The following is a 22,597-nucleotide window of genomic DNA, read 5'->3' on the forward strand; positions in this document are numbered from 1 at the left end:
TGCCAAAATAGCTTAAAAACGCATAAAATCAAAACTTAACATGTAATTTCTATGATATGATTATCATTTTGAATTATAACCACGTCAACACAATAATATATACCAAATAGTGTTGTGTGCCAAGATTCGTGCAGAACAAACCAAGTTTGAGCTACTTTATGCGCGAAAGTGCCGAAAAAGCTTAAAAACGCATAAAATCGCAACTGAACACTTAATTTCTAGCATATGATTATGATTTTCAATTCTAACCACTTCAACACAATAATATATACCAAATAGTGTTGTGTGCCAAGTTTCGTGCAGAACCAACCAAGTTTGAGCCACTTTATGCACAAAGTGCAAGCTTAAAACGCATAAAATCGCAACTTAACACTTAAATTTTAGCATATGACTAGAATTTACAATTCCAACCACTTTAACATAGTTAAATATACCAAATAGAGTTGAATGCCAAGATTCGTGCAGAATAAACCATGTTTGAGCTACTTTATGCGTGAAAGTGCCAAAAAGGCTTAAAAACGTATAAAATCGCAACTTAAAACGTAATTTCTAGCACATGACTATGATTTTCAATTACAACCACTTCAAAATTATAATATATACCAAATAGTGTTGTGTCCCAAGATTCGTGTAGAACAAATCAAGTTTGAGCTACTTTATGCGCGAAAGTGCCGAAAAAGCTTATAAACGCATAAAATCGCAACTTAACACTTAGTTTTTAGCATATGACTATGATTTACAATTCTAAAAACTTCAACACAGTAATATACACCAAATATTGTTGTGTACCAAGATTCGTGTAGAACAAACCAAGTATGAGCTACTTTATGCGTGAAAGTTCAAAAAAAGCTAAAAAAACGCATAAAATCGCAACTTAACACGTAGTTTCTAAAACATGACTATAATTTTCAATTCTAACCACTTCAACACAATGATATATGACCAATGGTTTTGTGCGCCGAGTTTCGTGCAAAACAAACCCAGTTTAAGCTACTTTATGCGCGAAAGTGCCAAAAAAGCATAAAAACGCATAAAACCGCAACTAAACACGTCATTTCTATCATATGACTATGATTTTCAATTATAACCACTTCAACACAATAATATATACCAAATAGTGTTGTGTGCCATGGTTTGTGCAAAACAAACCAAGTTTGAGCTACTTTATGCGCGAAAGAGCCAAAAAAGCTTAAGAACGCATAAAATCGCAACTTACCACGTAATTTCTAGCATATGACTATGAGTTTCAATTCTAACCACTTCAACACAATAATATATACCAAATAGTGTCGTGTGCCAAGATTCGTGCAAAACAAACCAAGTTTGAGCAACTTTATGCGCAAAGTGCCAAAAACGCTTAAAACATATAAAATCGCAACTTCTCACTTATTTTCTAGCATATGATTATGATTTATAATTTTAACCACTTTAACACAATAATATATACCAAATAGTGTTGTGTGCCAAGATTCGTGCAGAACAAACCAAGTTTGAGCTACTTTATGCGTAAAAGTGCCAAAAAGCTTAAAATAGCATAAAATCGCAACTTAGCACGTAATTTCTAGCATATGAAAATGATTTACATTTCTAACCACTTCAACACAATAATATATATCAAATAGTGTTGTGTGCCAAGATTCGTGCAGAACAAAACAAGTTTGAGCTACTTTATGCGTGAAAGTGCCAAAATAGCTTAAAAACGCATAAAATCAAAACTTAACACGTAATTTCTATCATATGATTATCATTTTCAATTATAACCACGTCAACACAATAATATATACCAAATAGTGTTGTGTGCCAAGATTCGTGCAAAATAAACCAAATTTGAGCTACTTTATGCGTGAAAGTGGCAAAAAAGCTTTAAAACGCATAAAATCGCAACTTAATACGTAATTTCTAGCATATGACTAAGGTTTTCAATTCTAACCAGTTCAACACAATAATATATACTAAATAGTGTTCTGTGCCAAGTTTCGTGCAAACCAATCCAAGTTAGAGATACTTTATGCGCGAAAGTGCCGAAAAAGCTTAAAAACGCATAAAAGCGCAACTTAACACTTAATTTCTAGCATATGACTATTATTTAAAATTCTAACCACTTCAACACAATAATATAAATCAAATAGTGTTAAATGCCAAGATTCGTGCAAAATAAACCAAGTTTATGCTACTTTATGCGCGAAAGTGGCAAAAAAGCTTAAAAACGCATAAAACTCGCAACTTAACACGTAATTTCTAGCATATGACTATGATTTTCAATTCTAACCACTTCAACAAAATAATATATATTAAATAGTGTTGTGTGCCAAGTTTCGTGCAAAATACACCAAGTTTGAGCTACTTTATGCATGAAAGTGCCAAAAAAGTTTAAAAACTCATAAAATCCAAACATAACACGTAACTTCTAGCATATGACTACGATTTACAATTCTAAACAGTTCAACACAATAATATATACCAAATAGTATTGTGTGCAAAGATTCGTGTAAAACAAACCAAGTTTCTACTTTATGCGTGAAAGTGCCAAAAAAGCTTAAAAACGCATAAAATCGCAACTTAACACGTAATTTCTAGCACATGACTATGATTTTAAATCTAACCACTTCAACATTATAATATTTACCAAATAGTGTTGTGTGCCAAGATTCGTGCAGAACAAACCAAGTTTGAGCTACTTTATGCGCGAAAGTGCCGAAAAAGCTTAAAAACGCATAAAATCGCAACTGAACACTTAATTTCTAGCATATGATTATGATTTTCAATTCTAACCACTTCAACACAATAATATATACCAAATAGTGTTGTGTGCCAAGTTTCGTGCAGAACCAACCAAGTTTGAGCCACTTTATGCACAAAGTGCAAGCTTAAAACGCATAAAATCGCAACTTAACACTTAAATTTTAGCATATGACTAGAATTTACAATTCCAACCACTTTAACATAGTAAAATATACCAAATAGAGTTGTATGCCAAGATTCGTGCAGAATAAACCATGTTTGAGCTACTTTATGCGTGAAAGTGCCAAAAAGGCTTAAAAACGTATAAAATCGCAACTTAAAACGTAATTTCTAGCACATGACTATGATTTTCAATTACAACCACTTCAAAATTATAATATATACCAAATAGTGTTGTGTCCCAAGATTCGTGTAGAACAAATCAAGTTTGAGCAACTTTATGCGCGAAAGTGCCGAAAAAGCTTATAAACGCATAAAATCGCAACTTAACACTTAGTTTTTAGCATATGACTATGATTTACAATTCTAAAAACTTCAACATAGTAATATACACCAAATATTGTTGTGTACCAAGATTCGTGTAGAACAAACCAAGTATGAGCTACTTTATGCGTGAAAGTTCAAAAAAAGCTAAAAAAACGCATAAAATCGCAACTTAACACGTAGTTTCTAAAACATGACTATAATTTTCAATTCTAACCACTTCAACACAATGATATATGACCAATGGTTTTGTGCGCCGAGTTTCGTGCAAAACAAACCCAGTTTAAGCTACTTTATGCGCGAAAGTGCCAAAAAAGCATAAAAACGCATAAAACCGCAACTAAACACGTCATTTCTATCATATGACTATGATTTTCAATTATAACCACTTCAACACAATAATATATACCAAATAGTGTTGTGTGCCATGGTTTGTGCAAAACAAACCAAGTTTGAGCTACTTTATGCGCGAAAGAGCCAAAAAAGCTTAAGAACGCATAAAATCGCAACTTACCACGTAATTTCTAGCATATGACTATGAGTTTCAATTCTAACCACTTCAACACAATAATATATACCAAATAGTGTCGTGTGCCAAGTTTCGTGCAAAACAAACCAAGTTTGAGCAACTTTATGCGCAAAGTGCTTAAAACGCTTAAAACTCATAAAATCGCAACTTCACACTTATTTTCTAGCATATGATTATGATTTAAAATTTTAACCACTTCAACACAATAGTATATACCAAATAGTGTTGTGTGCCAAGATTCGTGCAGAACAAACCAAGTTTGAGCTACTTTATGCGTAAAAGTGCCAAAAAAGCTTAAAATAGCATAAAATCGCAACTTAGCACGTAATTTCTAGCATATGAAAATGATTTACAATTCTAACCACTTTAACACAATAATATATATCAAATAGTGTTGTGTGCCAAGATTCGTGCAGAACAAAACAAGTTTGAGCTACTTTATGCGTGAAAGTGCCAAAATAGCTTAAAAACGCATAAAATCAAAACTTAACATGTAATTTCTATGATATGATTATCATTTTGAATTATAACCACGTCAACACAATAATATATACCAAATAGTGTTGTGTGCCAAGATTCGTGCAGAACAAACCAAGTTTGAGCTACTTTATGCGCGAAAGTGCCGAAAAAGCTTAAAAACGCATAAAATCGCAACTGAACACTTAATTTCTAGCATATGATTATGATTTTCAATTCTAACCACTTCAACACAATAATATATACCAAATAGTGTTGTGTGCCAAGTTTCGTGCAGAACCAACCAAGTTTGAGCCACTTTATGCACAAAGTGCAAGCTTAAAACGCATAAAATCGCAACTTAACACTTAAATTTTAGCATATGACTAGAATTTACAATTCCAACCACTTTAACATAGTTAAATATACCAAATAGAGTTGAATGCCAAGATTCGTGCAGAATAAACCATGTTTGAGCTACTTTATGCGTGAAAGTGCCAAAAAGGCTTAAAAACGTATAAAATCGCAACTTAAAACGTAATTTCTAGCACATGACTATGATTTTCAATTACAACCACTTCAAAATTATAATATATACCAAATAGTGTTGTGTCCCAAGATTCGTGTAGAACAAATCAAGTTTGAGCTACTTTATGCGCGAAAGTGCCGAAAAAGCTTATAAACGCATAAAATCGCAACTTAACACTTAGTTTTTAGCATATGACTATGATTTACAATTCTAAAAACTTCAACACAGTAATATACACCAAATATTGTTGTGTACCAAGATTCGTGTAGAACAAACCAAGTATGAGCTACTTTATGCGTGAAAGTTCAAAAAAAGCTAAAAAAACGCATAAAATCGCAACTTAACACGTAGTTTCTAAAACATGACTATAATTTTCAATTCTAACCACTTCAACACAATGATATATGACCAATGGTTTTGTGCGCCGAGTTTCGTGCAAAACAAACCCAGTTTAAGCTACTTTATGCGCGAAAGTGCCAAAAAAGCATAAAAACGCATAAAACCGCAACTAAACACGTCATTTCTATCATATGACTATGATTTTCAATTATAACCACTTCAACACAATAATATATACCAAATAGTGTTGTGTGCCATGGTTTGTGCAAAACAAACCAAGTTTGAGCTACTTTATGCGCGAAAGAGCCAAAAAAGCTTAAGAACGCATAAAATCGCAACTTACCACGTAATTTCTAGCATATGACTATGAGTTTCAATTCTAACCACTTCAACACAATAATATATACCAAATAGTGTCGTGTGCCAAGATTCGTGCAAAACAAACCAAGTTTGAGCAACTTTATGCGCAAAGTGCTTAAAACGCTTAAAACTCATAAAATCGCAACTTCACACTTATTTTCTAGCATATGATTATGATTTATAATTTTAACCACTTCAACACAATAGTATATACCAAATAGTGTTGTGTGCCAAGATTCGTGCAGAACAAACCAAGTTTGAGCTACTTTATGCGTAAAAGTGCCAAAAAAGCTTAAAATAGCATAAAATCGCAACTTAGCACGTAATTTCTAGCATATGAAAATGATTTACAATTCTAACCACTTTAACACAATAATATATATCAAATAGTGTTGTGTGCCAAGATTCGTGCAGAACAAAACAAGTTTGAGCTACTTTATGCGTGAAAGTGCCAAAATAGCTTAAAAACGCATAAAATCAAAACTTAACATGTAATTTCTATGATATGATTATCATTTTGAATTATAACCACGTCAACACAATAATATATACCAAATAGTGTTGTGTGCCAAGATTCGTGCAAAATAAACCAAATTAGAGCTACTTTATGCGTGAAAGTGGCAAAAAAGCTTTAAAACGCATAAAATCGCAAATTAACACGTAATTTCTAGCATATGACTAAGATTTTCAATTCTAACAAGTTCAACACAATAATATATACTAAATAGTGTTCTGTGCCAAGTTTCGTGCAAAACAAACCAAGTTTGAGATACTTTATGTGCGAAAGTGCCGAAAAAGCTTAAAAACGCATAAAAGCGCAACTTAACACTTAATTTCTAGCATATGACTATGATTTACAATTCTAACCACTTCAACACAATAATATAAACCAAATAGTGTTAAATGCCAAGATTCGTGCAAAATAAACCAAGTTTGAGCTACTTTATGCGTGAAAGTGGCAAAAAAGCTTAAAAACGCATAAAATTCGCAACTTAACACGTAATTTCTAGCATATGACTATGATTTTCAATTCTAACCACTTCAACAAAATAATATATATTAAATAGTGTTGTGTGCCAAGTTTCGTGCAAAATACACTAAGTTTGAGCTACTTTATGCATGAAAGTGCCAAAAAAGTTTAAAAACTCATAAAATCCAAACATAACACGTAATTTCTAGCATATGACTACGATTTACAATTCTAACCAGTTCAACACAATAATATATACCAATTAGTATTGTGTGCAAAGATTCGTGTAAAACAAACCAAGTTTCTACTTTATGCGTGAAAGTGCCAAGAAAGATAAAAAACGCATAAAATCGCAACTTAACACGTAATTTCTAGCATATGATTATGATTTTCAATTCTAACCACTTCAACACAATAATATATACCAAATAGTGTTGTGTGCCAAGTTTCGTGCAGAACCAACCAAGTTTGTGCCACTTTATGCACAAAGTGCAAGCTTAAAACGCATAAAATCGCAACTTAACACTTAATTTTTAGCATATGACTAGAATTTACAATTCCAACCACTTTAACATAGTAAAATATACCAAATAGTGTTGTGTGCCAAGATTCGTGCAGAACAAACCAAGTTTGAGCTAATTTATGCGTGAAAGTGCCAAAATGTCTTAAAAACGTATAAAATCGCAACTTAACACGTAATTTCTAGCACATGACTATGATTTTCAATTACAACCACTTCAACATTATAATATATACCAAATAGTGTTGTGTCCCAAGATTCGTGTAGAACAAATCAAGTTTGAGCTATTTTATGCTCGAAAGTGCCGAAAAAGCTTAAGAACACATAAAATCGAAACTTAACACTTAATTTTTAGCATATGACTATGATTTACAATTCTAACAACTTCAACACAGTAATAATCACCAAATATTGTTGTGTACCAAGATTCGTGTAGAACAAACCAAGTATGAGCTACTTTATGCGTGAAAGTTCCAAAAAAGCCAAAAAATTTCCTAAAATCTCAAATTAACACGTAATTTCTAGCATATGACTATGATTTACAATTCTAACCACTTCAACACAATAATATATACCAAATAGTATTGTTTGCCAAGATTCGTGCAGAACAAACCAAGTTTGAGCTACTTTATGCGTGAAACTGCAAAAATAGCTTAAAAACGCATAAATTCGAAACTTAACACGTAATTTCTATCCTATGACTAAGATTTTCAATTGTAACCACGTCAACACAATAATATATACCAAATAGTGTTGTGTGCCAAGATTCGTGCAAAATAAACATAATTTGAGCTACTTTATGCGTGAAAGTGACAAAAAAGCTTTAAAATGCATAAAATCGCAACTTAACACTTAATTTCTAGCATATGACTATGATTTACAAATCTGACAACTTCAACACAATAATATATACCAAATAGTGTTTTGTGCCAAGTTTCGTGCGAAACAAACAAAGTTTGAGCTACTTTATGCGTGAAAATGTCGAAAAATCTTAAAAACGCATAAAATCGCAACTTAACACTTAATTTCTAGCATATGCCTATTATTTACAATTAAAACCACTTCAACACAGTAATATATACCAAATAGTGTTGTGTGCCGAGATACGTGCAGAACAAACCAAGTTTAAGCTACTTTATGCGCGAAAGTGTCGAAAAAGCTTAAAAACGCATAAAGTCACAACTAAACACGTAATTTCAATCATATGACTATATTTTCGATTCTAACCACTTCAACACAATAATATATACCAAATAGTGTTGTGTGCCATTTTTCGTGCAAAACCAACCAAGTTTGAGCTACTTTATGCGTAAAAGAGCCAAAAAAGCTTAAAAACTCATAAAATCGCAACTTAACACTTAATTTTTAGCATATGACTATGATTTACAATTCTAAAAACTTCAACACAGTAATATACACCAAATATTTTTGTGTACCAAGATTCGTGTAGAACAAACCAAGTATGAGCTACTTTATGCGTGAAAGTTCAAAAAAAGCTAAAAAAAACGCATAAAATCGCAACTTAACACGTAATTTCTAACACATGACTATAATTTTCAATTCTAACCACTTCAACACAATGATATATGACCAATGGTTTTGTGCGCCGAGTTTCGTGCAAAACAAACCCAGTTTAAGCTACTTTATGCGCGAAAGTGCCAAAAAAGCATAAAAACGCATAAAACCGCAACTAAACACGTAATTTCTATCATATGACTATGATTTTCATATATAACCACTTCAACACAATATTATATACCAAATAGTGTTGTGTGCCATGGTTTGTGCAAAACAAACCAAGTTTGAGCTACTTTATGCGCGAAAGAGCCAAAAAAGCGTAAGAACGCATAAAATCGCAACTTACCACGTAAATTCAAGTATACGACTATGATTTTCAATTCTAACCACTTCAACACAATAATATATACCAAATAGAGTTTTGTGCCCAGTTTCGTGCAAAACAAACCAAGTTTGAGCTACATTATGTGCGAAAGTCCTGAAAAACAAAAAAAACGTATCAAATCGCAACTTAAGACGTAATTTCTAGCATAGGACTATGAGTTTCAATTCTAACCACTTCAACACAATAATATATACCAAATAGTGTTGTGTGCCAAGTTTCGTGCAAAACAAACCAAGTTTGAGCAACTTTATGCGCAAAGTGCCAAAAACGCTTAAAACTCATAAAATCGCAACTTCACACTTATTTTCTAGCATATGATTATGATTTATAATTTTAACCACTTCAACACAATATTATATACCAAATAGTGTTGTGTGCCAAGATTCGTGCAGAACAAACCAAGTTTGAGCTACTTTATGCGTAAAAGTGCCAAAAAAACTTAAAATAGCATAAAATCGCAACTTAGCACGTAATTTCTAGCATATGAAAATGATTTACAATTCTAACCACTTTAACACAATAATATATATCAAATAGTGTTGTGTGGCAAGATTCGTGCAGAACAAAACAAGTTTGAGCTACTTTATGCGTGAAAGTGCCAAAATAGCTTAAAAACGCATAAAATCAAAACTTAACATGTAATTTCTATGATATGATTATCATTTTCAATTATAACCACGTCAACACAATAATATATACCAAATAGTGTTGTGTGCCAAGATTCGTGCAAAATAAACCAAATTAGAGCTACTTTATGCGTGAAAGTGGCAAAAAAGCTTTAAAACGCATAAAATCGCAAATTAACACGTAATTTCTAGCATATGACTAAGATTTTCAATTCTAACAAGTTCAACACAATAATATATACTAAATAGTGTTCTGTGCCAAGTTTCGTGCAAAACAAACCAAGTTTGAGATACTTTATGTGCGAAAGTGCCGAAAAAGCTTAAAAACGCATAAAAGCGCAACTTAACACTTAATTTCTAGCATATGACTATGATTTACAATTCTATCCACTTCAACACAATAATATAAACCAAATAGTGTTAAATGCCAAGATTCGTGCAAAATAAACCAAGTTTGAGCTACTTTATGCGCGAAAGTGGCAAAAAAGCTTAAAAACGCATAAAATTCGCAACTTAACACGTAATTTCTAGCATATGACTATGATTTTCAATTCTAACCACTTCAACAAAATAATATAAATTAAATAGTGTTGTGTGCCAAGTTTCGTGCAAAATACACCAAGTTTGAGCTACTTTATGCATGAAAGTGCCAAAAAAGATTAAAAACTCATAAAATCCAAACATAACACGTAATTTCTAGCATATGAGTACGATTTACAATTCTAACCAGTTCAACACAATAATATATACCAATTAGTATTGTGTGCAAAGATTAGTGTAAAACAAACCAAGTTTCTAGTTTATGCGTGAAAGTGCCAAAAAAGCTAAAAAACGCATAAAATCGCAACTTAACACGTAATTTCTAGCATATGATTATGATTTTCAATTCTAACCACTTCAACACAATAATATATACCAAATAGTGTTGTGTGCCAAGTTTCGTGCAGAACCAACCAAATTTTGAGCCACTTTATGCACAAAGTGCAAGCTTAAAACGCATAAAATCGCAACTTAACACTTAATTTTTAGCGTATGACTAGAATTTACAATTCCAACCACTTTAACATAGTAAAATATACCAAATAGTGTTGTGTGCCAAGATTCGTGCAGAACAAACCAAGTTTGAGCTACTTTATGCGTGAAAGAGCCGAAAAAGCTTAAAAACGCATAAAATCGCAGCTTACCACGTAATTTCGAGTACATGACTATGATTTTCAATTCTAACCACTTCTACACGATAATATATACCAAATAGTGTTTTATGCCCAGTTTCGTGCAAAACAAACCAAGTTTGAGCTACATTATGTGCGAAAGTGCCAAAAAAGCAAAAAAACGCATCAAATCGCAACTTAACACGTAATTTCTAGCATATGACTATGATTTTCTATTCTAACCATTTCAATTTAATAGTACATACCAAATAGTGTTGTGTGCCAAGTTTCGTGCAAAACAAACCAAGTTTGATCTACTTTATGCCCAAAGTGCCAGAAACGCTTAAAACTCAAAAAATCTCAACTTAGAACGTAATTTCTAGCATATGACTATGATTTACAATTCTAACCACTTCAACACAATAATATATATCAAATAGTGTTGTTTGCCAAGATTCGTGCAGAACAAACCAAGTTTGAGCTACTTTATGCGTGAAAGTGCAAAAATAGCTTAAAAACGCATAAATTCGAAACTTAACACGTAATTTCTATCCTATAACTATGATTTTCAAATATAACCACGTCAACACAATAATATATACCAAATAGTGTTGTGTGCCAAGATTCGTGCAAAATAAACATAATTTGAGCTACTTTATGCGTGAAAGTGCCAAAAAAGCTTTAAAATGCATAAAATCGCAACTTAACACTTAATTTCTAGCATATGACTATGATTTACAATTCTGACAACTTCAACACAATAATATATACCAAATAGTGTTTTGTGCCAAGTTTCGTGCGAAACAAACAAAGTTTGAGCTACTTTATGTGTGAAAGTGCCGAAAAAGCTTTAAAATGCATAAAATCGCAACTTAACACTTAATTTCTAGCATATGCCTATAATTTACAATTATAACCACTTCAACAGAGTAATATATACCAAATAGTGTTGTGTGCTAAGATACGTGCAGAACAAACCAAGTTTAAGCTACTTTATGCGCGAAAGTGCCAAAAAAGCTTTAAAACGAATAAAGTCACAACTAAACACATAATTTCAATCATATGACTATGATTTTCAATTCTAACCACTTCAACACAATAATATATTCCAAATATTGTTGTTTGCCAAGATTCGTGCAGAACAAACCAAGTTTGAGCTACTTTATGCGTGAAAATGCAAAAATAGCTTAAAAACGCATAAATTCGAAACTTAACACGTAATTTCTATCCTATGACTATGATTTTCAATTGTAACCACGTCAACACAATAATATATACCAAATAGTGTTGTGTGCCAAGATTCGTGCAAAATAAACATAATTTGAGCTACTTTATGCGTGAAAGTGCCAAAAAAGCTTTAAAATGCATAAAATCGCAACTTAACACTTAATTTCTAGCATATGACTATGATTTACAAATCTGACAACTTCAACACAATAATATATACCAAATAGTGTTTTGTGCCAAGTTTCGTGCGAAACAAACAAAGTTTGAGCTGCTTTATGCGTGAAAATGTCGAAAAATCTTAAAAACGCATAAAATCGCAACTTAACACTTAATTTCTAGCATATGCCTATGATTTACAATTGTAACCACTTCAACACAGTAATATATACCAAATAGTGTTGTGTGCCAAGATACGTGCAGAACAAACCAAGTTTAAGCTACTTTATGCGCGAAAGTGTCGAAAAAGCTTAAAAACGCATAAAGTCACAACTAAACACGTAATTTCAATCCTATGACAATATTTTCGATTCTAACCACTTCAACACAATAATATATACCAAATAGTGTTGTGTGCCATTTTTCGTGCAAAAAAAACCAAGTTTGAGCTACTTTATGCGCAAAAGAGCCAAAAAAGCTTAAAAAACTCATAAAATCGCAACTTACAACGTAATTTCTAGCATATGACTATGATTTTCAATTCTCACCACTTCAACACAATAATATATACCAAATAGTGTTGTGTGCCCAGTTTAGTGCAAAACAAACCAAGTTTGAGCTACATTATGTGTGAAAGTGCCAAAAAAGCAAAAAAACGCATCAAATCGCAACTTAGCACGTAATTTCTAGCATATGACAATGATTTACAATTCTAACCACTTCAACACAATAATAAATATCAAATAGTGTTGTGTGCCAAGATTCGTGCAGAACAAACCAAGTTTGAGCTACTTCAAAAATAGTTTTAAAACGCATAAAATCGAAACATAACACGTATTTCTATCATATGATAATGATTTTCAATTGTAACCACGTCAACACAATAATATATACCAAATAGTGTTGTGTGGCAAGATTCGTGCAAAATAAACCAAATTTGAGCTACTTTATGCGTGAAAGTGCCAAAAAAGCATAAAACGCAAAAATTCGCAACTTAACACGTAATTTCTAGCATATGACTATGATTTTCAATTCTAACCACTTCAACACAATAATATATACCAAATAGTGTTGTGTGCCATGTTTCGCGCAAAACAAACCAAGTTTGAGCTACTTTATTCGCGAAAGAGCCAAAAAAGCTTAAAAACTCATAAAATCGCAACTTACCACGTAATTTCTAGTATATGTCTATGATTTTCAATTCTAACCACTTCAACACAATAATATATACCAAATAGTGTTGTGTGCCCAGTTTAGTGCAAAACAAACCAAGTTTGAGCAACATTATGTGCGAAAGTGCCAAAAAAGCAAAAAAACACATCAAATCGCAACTTAGCACGTAATTTCTAGCATATGACAATGATTTACAATTCTAACCACTTCAACACAATAATAAGTATCAAATAGTGTTCTGTGCCAAGATTCGTGCAGAACAAACCAAGTTTGAGCTACTTTATGCGTGGAAGTGCAAAAATAGTTTTAAAACGCATAAAATCGAAACATAACACGTATTTCTATCATATGATAATGATTTTCAATTGTAACCACGTCAACACAATAATATATACCAAATAGTGTTGTGTGGCAAGATTCGTGCAAAATAAACCAAATTTGAGCTACTTTATGCGTGAAAGTGACAAAAAAGCATAAAACGCAAAAATTCTCAACTTAACACGTAATTTCTAGCATATGACTATGATTTTAAATTCTAACCACTTCAACAATATATTTATACCAAATAGTGTTGTGTGCCATGTTTCGCGCAAAACAAACCAAGTTTGAGCTACTTTATTCGCGAAAGAGCCAAAAAAGCTTAAAAACTCATAAAATCGCAACTTACCACGTAATTTCTAGTATATGTCTATGATTTTCAATTCTAACCACTTCAACACAATAATATATACTAAATAGTGTTGTGTGCCCAGTTTAGTGCAAAACAAACCAAGTTTGAGCTACATTATGTGCGAAAGTGCCAAAAAAGCAAAAAAACACATCAAATCGCAACTTAGCACGTAATTTCTAGCATATGACAATGATTTACAATTCTAACCACTTCAACACAATAATAAATATCAAATAGTGTTATGTGCCAAGATTCGTGCAGAACAAACCAAGTTTGAGCTACTTTATGCGTGGAAGTGCAAAAATAGTTTTAAAACGCATAAAATCGAAACATAACACGTATTTCTATCATATGATAATGATTTTCAATTGTAACCACGTCAACACAATAATATATACCAAATAGTGTTGTGTGGCAAGATTCGTGCAAAATAAACCAAATTTGAGCTACTTTATGCGTGAAAGTGCCAAAAAAGCATAAAACGCAAAAATTCGCAACTTAACACGTAATTTCTAGCATATGACTATGATTTTCAATTCTAACCACTTCAACACAATAATATATACCAAATAGTGTTGTGTGCCATGTTTCGCGCAAAACAAACCAAGTTTGAGCTACTTTATTCGCGAAAGAGCCAAAAAAGCTTAAAAACTCATAAAATCGCAACTTACCACGTAATTTCTAGTATATGTCTATGATTTTCAATTCTAACCACTTCAACACAATAATATATACCAAATAGTGTTGTGTGCCCAGTTTAGTGCAAAACAAACCAAGTTTGAGCTACATTATGTGCGAAAGTGCCAAAAAAGCAAAAAAACACATCAAATCGCAACTTAGCACGTAATTTCTAGCATATGACAATGATTTACAATTCTAACCACTTCAACACAATAATAAGTATCAAATAGTGTTGTGTGCCAAGATTCGTGCAGAACAAACCAAGTTTGAGCTACTTTATGCGTGGAAGTGCAAAAATAGTTTTAAAACGCATAAAATCGAAACATAACACGTATTTCTATCATATGATAATGATTTTCAATTGTAACCACGTCAACACAATAATATATACCAAATAGTGTTGTGTGGCTAGATTCGTGCAAAATAAACCAAATTTGAGCTACTTTATGCGTGAAAGTGACAAAAAAGCATAAAACGCAAAAATTCTCAACTTAACACGTAATTTCTAGCATATGACTATGATTTTCAATTCTAACCACTTCAAAAATATATTTATACCAAATAGTGTTGTGTGCCATGTTTCGCGCAAAACAAACCAAGTTTGAGCTACTTTATTCGCGAAAGAGCCAAAAAAGCTTAAAAACTCATAAAATCGCAACTTACCACGTAATTTCTAGTATATGTCTATGATTTTCAATTCTAACCACTTCAACACAATAATATATACCAAATAGTGTTGTGTGCCCAGTTTAGTGCAAAACAAACCAAGTTTGAGCTACATTATGTGCGAAAGTGCCAAAAAAGCAAAAAAAACACATCAAATCGCAACTTAGCACGTAATTTCTAGCATATGACAATGATTTACAATTCTAACCACTTCAAAACAATAATAAATATCAAATAGTGTTATGTGCCAAGATTCGTGCAGAACAAACCAAGTTTGAGCTACTTTATGCGTGGAAGTGCAAAAATAGTTTTAAAACGCATAAAATCGAAACATAACACGTATTTCTATCATATGATAATGATTTTCAATTGTAACCACGTCAACACAATAATATATACCAAATAGTGTTGTGTGGCAAGATTCGTGCAAAATAAACCAAATTTGAGCTACTTTATTCGTGAAAGTGCCAAAAAAGCATAAAACGCAAAAATTCGCAACTTAACACGTAATTTCTAGCATATGACTATGATTTTCAATTCTAACCACTTCAACACAATAATATATACCAAATAGTGTTGTGTGCCATGTTTCGCGCAAAACAAACCAAGTTTGAGCTACTTTATTCGCGAAAGAGCCAAAAAAGCTTAAAAACTCATAAAATCGCAACTTACCACGTAATTTCTAGTATATGTCTATGATTTTCAATTCTAACCACTTCAACACAATAATATATACCAAATAGTGTTGTGTGCCCAGTTTAGTGCAAAACAAACCAAGTTTGAGCTACATTATGTGCGAAAGTGCCAAAAAAGCAAAAAAACACATCAAATCGCAACTTAGCACGTAATTTCTAGCATATGACAATGATTTACAATTCTAACCACTTCAACACAATAATAAATATCAAATAGTGTTGTGTGCCAAGATTCGTGCAAAACAAACCAAGTTTGAGCTACTTTATGCGTGGAAGTGCAAAAATAGTTTAAAAACGCATAAAATCGAAACTTAACACGTATTTCTATCATATGATAATGATTTTCAATTGTAACCACGTCAACACAATAATATATACCAAATAGTGTTGTGTGGCAAGATTCGTGCAAAATAAACCAAATTTGAGCTACTTTATGCGTGAAAGTGCCAAAAAAGCATAAAACGCAAAAATTCGCAACTTAACACGTAATTTCTAGCATATGACTATGATTTTCAATTCTAACCACTTCAACACAATAATATATACCAAATAGTGTTGTGTGCCATGTTTCGCGCAAAACAAACCAAGTTTGAGCTACTTTATTCGCGAAAGAGCCAAAAAAGCTTAAAAACTCATAAAATCGCAACTTACCACGTAATTTCTAGTATATGTCTATGATTTTCAATTCTAACCACTTCAACACAATAATATATACCAAATAGTGTTGTGTGCCCAGTTTAGTGCAAAACAAACCAAGTTTGAGCTACATTATGTGCGAAAGTGCCAAAAAAGCAAAAAAACACATCAAATCGCAACTTAGCTCGTAATTTCTAGCATATGACAATGATTTACAATTCTAACCACTTCAACACAATAATAAATATCCAATAGTGTTGTGTGCCAAGATTCGTGCAGAACAAACCAAGTTTGAGCTACTTTATGCGTGGAAGTGCAAAAATAGTTTAAAAACGCATAAAATCGAAACTTAACACGTATTTCTATCATATGATAATGATTTTCAATTGTAACCACGTCAACACAATAATATATACCAAATAGTGTTGTGTGGCAAGATTCGTGCAAAATAAACCAAATTTGAGCTACTTTATGCGTGAAAGTGCCAAAAAAGCATAAAACGCAAAAATTCGCAACTTAACACGTAATTTCTAGCATATGACTATGATTTTCAATTCTAACCACTTCAACACAATAATATATACCAAATAGTGTTGTGTGCCATGTTTCGCGCAAAACAAACCAAGTTAGAGCTACTTTATTCGCGAAAGAGTCAAAAAAGCTTAAAAACTCATAAAATCGCAACTTACCACGTAATTTCTAGTATATGTCTATGATTTTCAATTCTAACCACTTCAACACAATAATATATACCAAATAGTGTTGTGTGCCCAGTTTAGTGCAAAACAAACCAAGTTTGAGCTACATTATGTGCGAAAGTGCCAAAAAAGCAAAAAAACACATCAAATCGCAACTTAGCACGTAATTTCTAGCATATGACAATGATTTACAATTCTAACCACTTCAACACAATAATCAATATCCAATAGTGTTGTGTGCCAAGATTCGTGCAGAACAAACCAAGTTTGAGCTACTTTATGCGTGGAAGTGCAAAAATAGTTTAAAAACGCATAAAATCGAAACTTAACACGTATTTCTATCATATGATAATGATTTTCAATTGTAACCACGTCAACACAATAATATATACCAAATAGTGTTGTGTGGAAAGATTCGTGCAAAATAAACCAAATTTGAGCTACTTTATGCGTGAAAGTGCCAAAAAAGCATAAAACGCAAAAATTCGCAACTTAACACGTAATTTCTAGCATATGACTATGATTTTCAATTGTAACCACTTCAACACAATAATATATACCAAATAGTGTTGTGTGCCATGTTTCGCGCAAAACAAACCAAGTTTGAGCTACTTTATTCGCGAAAGAGTCAAAAAAGCTTAAAAACTCATAAAATCGCAACTTACCACGTAATTTCTAGTATATGTCTATGATTTTCAATTCTAACCACTTCAACACAATAATATGTACCAAATAGTGTTGTGTGCCCAGTTTAGTGCAAAACAAACCAAGTTTGAGCTACATTATGTGCGAAAGTGCCAAAAAAGCAAAAAAACACATCAAATCGCAACTTAGCACGTAATTTCTAGCATATGACAATGATTTACAATTCTAACCACTTCAACACAATAATCAATATCCAATAGTGTTGTGTGCCAAGATTCGTGCAGAACAAACCAAGTTTGAGCTACTTTATGCGTGGAAGTGCAAAAATAGTTTAAAAACGCATAAAATCGAAACTTAACACGTAGTTCTATCATATGATAATGATTTTCAATTGTAACCACGTCAACAAAATAATATATACCAAATAGTGTTGTGTGGAAATATTCGTGCAAAATAAACCAAATTTGAGCTACTTTATGCGTGAAAGTGCCAAAAAAGCATAAAACGCAAAAATTCGCAACTTAACACGTAATTTCTAGCATATGACTATGATTTTCAATTCTAACCACTTCAACACAATAATATATACCAAATAGTGTTGTGTGCCATGTTTCGCGCAAAACAAACCAAGTTTGAGCTACTTTATTCGCGAAAGAGTCAAAAAAGCTTAAAAACTCATAAAATCGCAACTTACCATGTAATTTCTAGTATATGTCTATGATTTTCAATTCTAACCACTTCAACACAATAATATATACCAAATAGTGTTGTGTGCCCAGTTTAGTGCAAAACAAACCAAGTTTGAGCTACATTATGTGCGAAAGTGCCAAAAAAGCAAAAAAACACATCAAATCGCAACTTAGCACGTAATTTCTAGCATATGACAATGATTTACAATTCTAACCACTTCAACACAATAATAAATATCAAATAGTCTTATGTGCCAAGATTCGTGCAGAACAAACCAAGTTTGAGCTACTTTATGCGTGGAAGTGCAAAAATAGTTTTAAAACGCATAAAATCGAAACATAACACGTATTTCTATCATATGATAATGATTTTCAATTGTAACCACGTCAACACAATAATATATACCAAATAGTGTTGTGTGGCAAGATTCGTGCAAAATAAACCAAATTTGAGCTACTTTATGCGTGAAAGTGCCAAAAAAGCATAAAACGCAAAAATTCGCAACTTAACACGTAATTTCTAGCATATGACTATGATTTTCAATTCTAACCACTTCAACACAATAATATATACCAAATAGTGTTGTGTGCCATGTTTCGCGCAAAACAAACCAAGTTTGAGCTACTTTATTCGCGAAAGAGCCAAAAAAGCTTAAAAACTCATAAAATCGCAACTTACCACGTAATTTCTAGTATATGTCTATGATTTTCAATTCTAACCACTTCAACACAATAATATATACCAAATAGTGTTGTGTGCCCAGTTTAGTGCAAAACAAACCAAGTTTGAGCTACATTATGTGCGAAAGTGCCAAAAAAGCAAAAAAACACATCAAATCGCAACTTAGCACGTAATTTCTAGCATATGACAATGATTTACAATTCTAACCACTTCAACACAATAATAAATATCAAATAGTGTTGTGTGCCAAGATTCGTGCAAAACAAACCAAGTTTGAGCTACTTTATGCGTGGAAGTGCAAAAATAGTTTAAAAACGCATAAAATCGAAACTTAACACGTATTTCTATCATATGATAATGATTTTCAATTGTAACCACGTCAACACAATAATATATACCAAATAGTGTTGTGTGGCAAGATTCGTGCAAAATAAACCAAATTTGAGCTACTTTATGCGTGAAAGTGCCAAAAAAGCATAAAACGCAAAAATTCGCAACTTAACACGTAATTTCTAGCATATGACTATGATTTTCAATTCTAACCACTTCAACACAATAATATATACCAAATAGTGTTGTGCGCCATGTTTCGCGCAAAACAAACCAAGTTTGAGCTACTTTATTCGCGAAAGAGCCAAAAAAGCTTAAAAACTCATAAAATCGCAACTTACCACGTAATTTCTAGTATATGTCTATGATTTTCAATTCTAACCACTTCAACACAATAATATATACCAAATAGTGTTGTGTGCCCAGTTTAGTGCAAAACAAACCAAGTTTGAGCTACATTATGTGCGAAAGTGCCAAAAAAGCAAAAAAACACATCAAATCGCAACTTAGCACGTAATTTCTAGCATATGACAATGATTTACAATTCTAACCACTTCAACACAATAATAAATATCCAATAGTGTTGTGTGCCAAGATTCGTGCAGAACAAACCAAGTTTGAGCTACTTTATGCGTGGAAGTGCAAAAATAGTTTAAAAACGCATAAAATCGAAACTTAACACGTATTTCTATCATATGATAATGATTTTCAATTGTAACCACGTCAACACAATAATATATACCAAATAGTGTTGTGTGGCAAGATTCGTGCAAAATAAACCAAATTTGAGCTACTTTATGCGTGAAAGTGCCAAAAAAGCATAAAACGCAAAAATTCGCAACTTAACACGTAATTTCTAGCATATGACTATGATTTTCAATTCTAACCACTTCAACACAATAATATATACCAAATAGTGTTGTGTGCCATGTTTCGCGCAAAACAAACCAAGTTAGAGCTACTTTATTCGCGAAAGAGTCAAAAAAGCTTAAAAACTCATAAAATCGCAACTTACCACGTAATTTCTAGTATATGTCTATGATTTTCAATTCTAACCACTTCAACACAATAATATATACCAAATAGTGTTGTGTGCCCAGTTTAGTGCAAAACAAACCAAGTTTGAGCTACATTATGTGCGAAAGTGCCAAAAAAGCAAAAAAACACATCAAATCGCAACTTAGCACGTAATTTCTAGCATATGACAATGATTTACAATTCTAACCACTTCAACACAATAATCAATATGCAATAGTGTTGTGTGCCAAGATTCGTGCAGAACAAACCAAGTTTGAGCTACTTTATGCGTGGAAGTGCAAAAATAGTTTAAAAACGCATAAAATCGAAACTTAACACGTATTTCTATCATATGATAATGATTTTCAATTGTAACCACGTCAACACAATAATATATACCAAATAGTGTTGTGTGGAAAGATTCGTGCAAAATAAACCAAATTTGAGCTACTTTATGCGTGAAAGTGCCAAAAAAGCATAAAACGCAAAAATTCGCAACTTAACACGTAATTTCTAGCATATGACTATGATTTTCAATTGTAACCACTTCAACACAATAATATATACCAAATAGTGTTGTGTGCCATGTTTCGCGCAAAACAAACCAAGTTTGAGCTACTTTATTCGCGAAAGAGTCAAAAAAGCTTAAAAACTCATAAAATCGCAACTTACCACGTAATTTCTAGTATATGTCTATGATTTTCAATTCTAACCACTTCAACACAATAATATGTACCAAATAGTGTTGTGTGCCCAGTTTAGTGCAAAACAAACCAAGTTTGAGCTACATTATGTGCGAAAGTGCCAAAAAAGCAAAAAAAACACATCAAATCGCAACTTAGCACGTAATTTCTAGCATATGACAATGATTTACAATTCTAACCACTTCAACACAATAATCAATATCCAATAGTGTTGTGTGCCAAGATTCGTGCAGAACAAACCAAGTTTGAGCTACTTTATGCGTGGAAGTGCAAAAATAGTTTAAAAACGCATAAAATCGAAACTTAACACGTAGTTCTATCATATGATAATGATTTTCAATTGTAACCACGTCAACAAAATAATATATACCAAATAGTGTTGTGTGGAAATATTCGTGCAAAATAAACCAAATTTGAGCTACTTTATGCGTGAAAGTGCCAAAAAAGCATAAAACGCAAAAATTCGCAACTTAACACGTAATTTCTAGCATATGACTATGATTTTCAATTCTAACCACTTCAACACAATAATATATACCAAATAGTGTTGTGTGCCATGTTTCGCGCAAAACAAACCAAGTTTGAGCTACTTTATTCGCGAAAGAGTCAAAAAAGCTTAAAAACTCATAAAATCGCAACTTACCATGTAATTTCTAGTATATGTCTATGATTTTCAATTCTAACCACTTCAACACAATAATATATACCAAATAGTGTTGTGTGCCCAGTTTAGTGCAAAACAAACCAAGTTTGAGCTACATTATGTGCGAAAGTGCCAAAAAAGCAAAAAAACACATCAAATCGCAACTTAGCACGTAATTTCTAGCATATGACAATGATTTACAATTCTAACCACTTCAACACAATAATAAATATCAAATAGTCTTATGTGCCAAGATTCGTGCAGAACAAACCAAGTTTGAGCTACTTTATGCGTGGAAGTGCAAAAATAGTTTTAAAACGCATAAAATCGAAACATAACACGTATTTCTATCATATGATAATGATTTTCAATTGTAACCACGTCAACACAATAATATATACCAAATAGTGTTGTGTGGCAAGATTCGTGCAAAATAAACCAAATTTGAGCTACTTTATGCGTGAAAGTGCCAAAAAAGCATAAAACGCAAAAATTCGCAACTTAACACGTAATTTCTAGCATATGACTATGATTTTCAATTCTAACCACTTCAACACAATAATATATACCAAATAGTGTTGTGTGCCATGTTTCGCGCAAAACAAACCAAGTTTGAGCTACTTTATTCGCGAAAGAGCCAAAAAAGCTTAAAAACTCATAAAATCGCAACTTACCAC

Source organism: Amaranthus tricolor, chromosome 1 (genome assembly GCF_026212465.1).
Source record: "Amaranthus tricolor cultivar Red isolate AtriRed21 chromosome 1, ASM2621246v1, whole genome shotgun sequence".
Classification (NCBI taxonomy): Eukaryota; Viridiplantae; Streptophyta; class Magnoliopsida; order Caryophyllales; family Amaranthaceae; genus Amaranthus; species Amaranthus tricolor.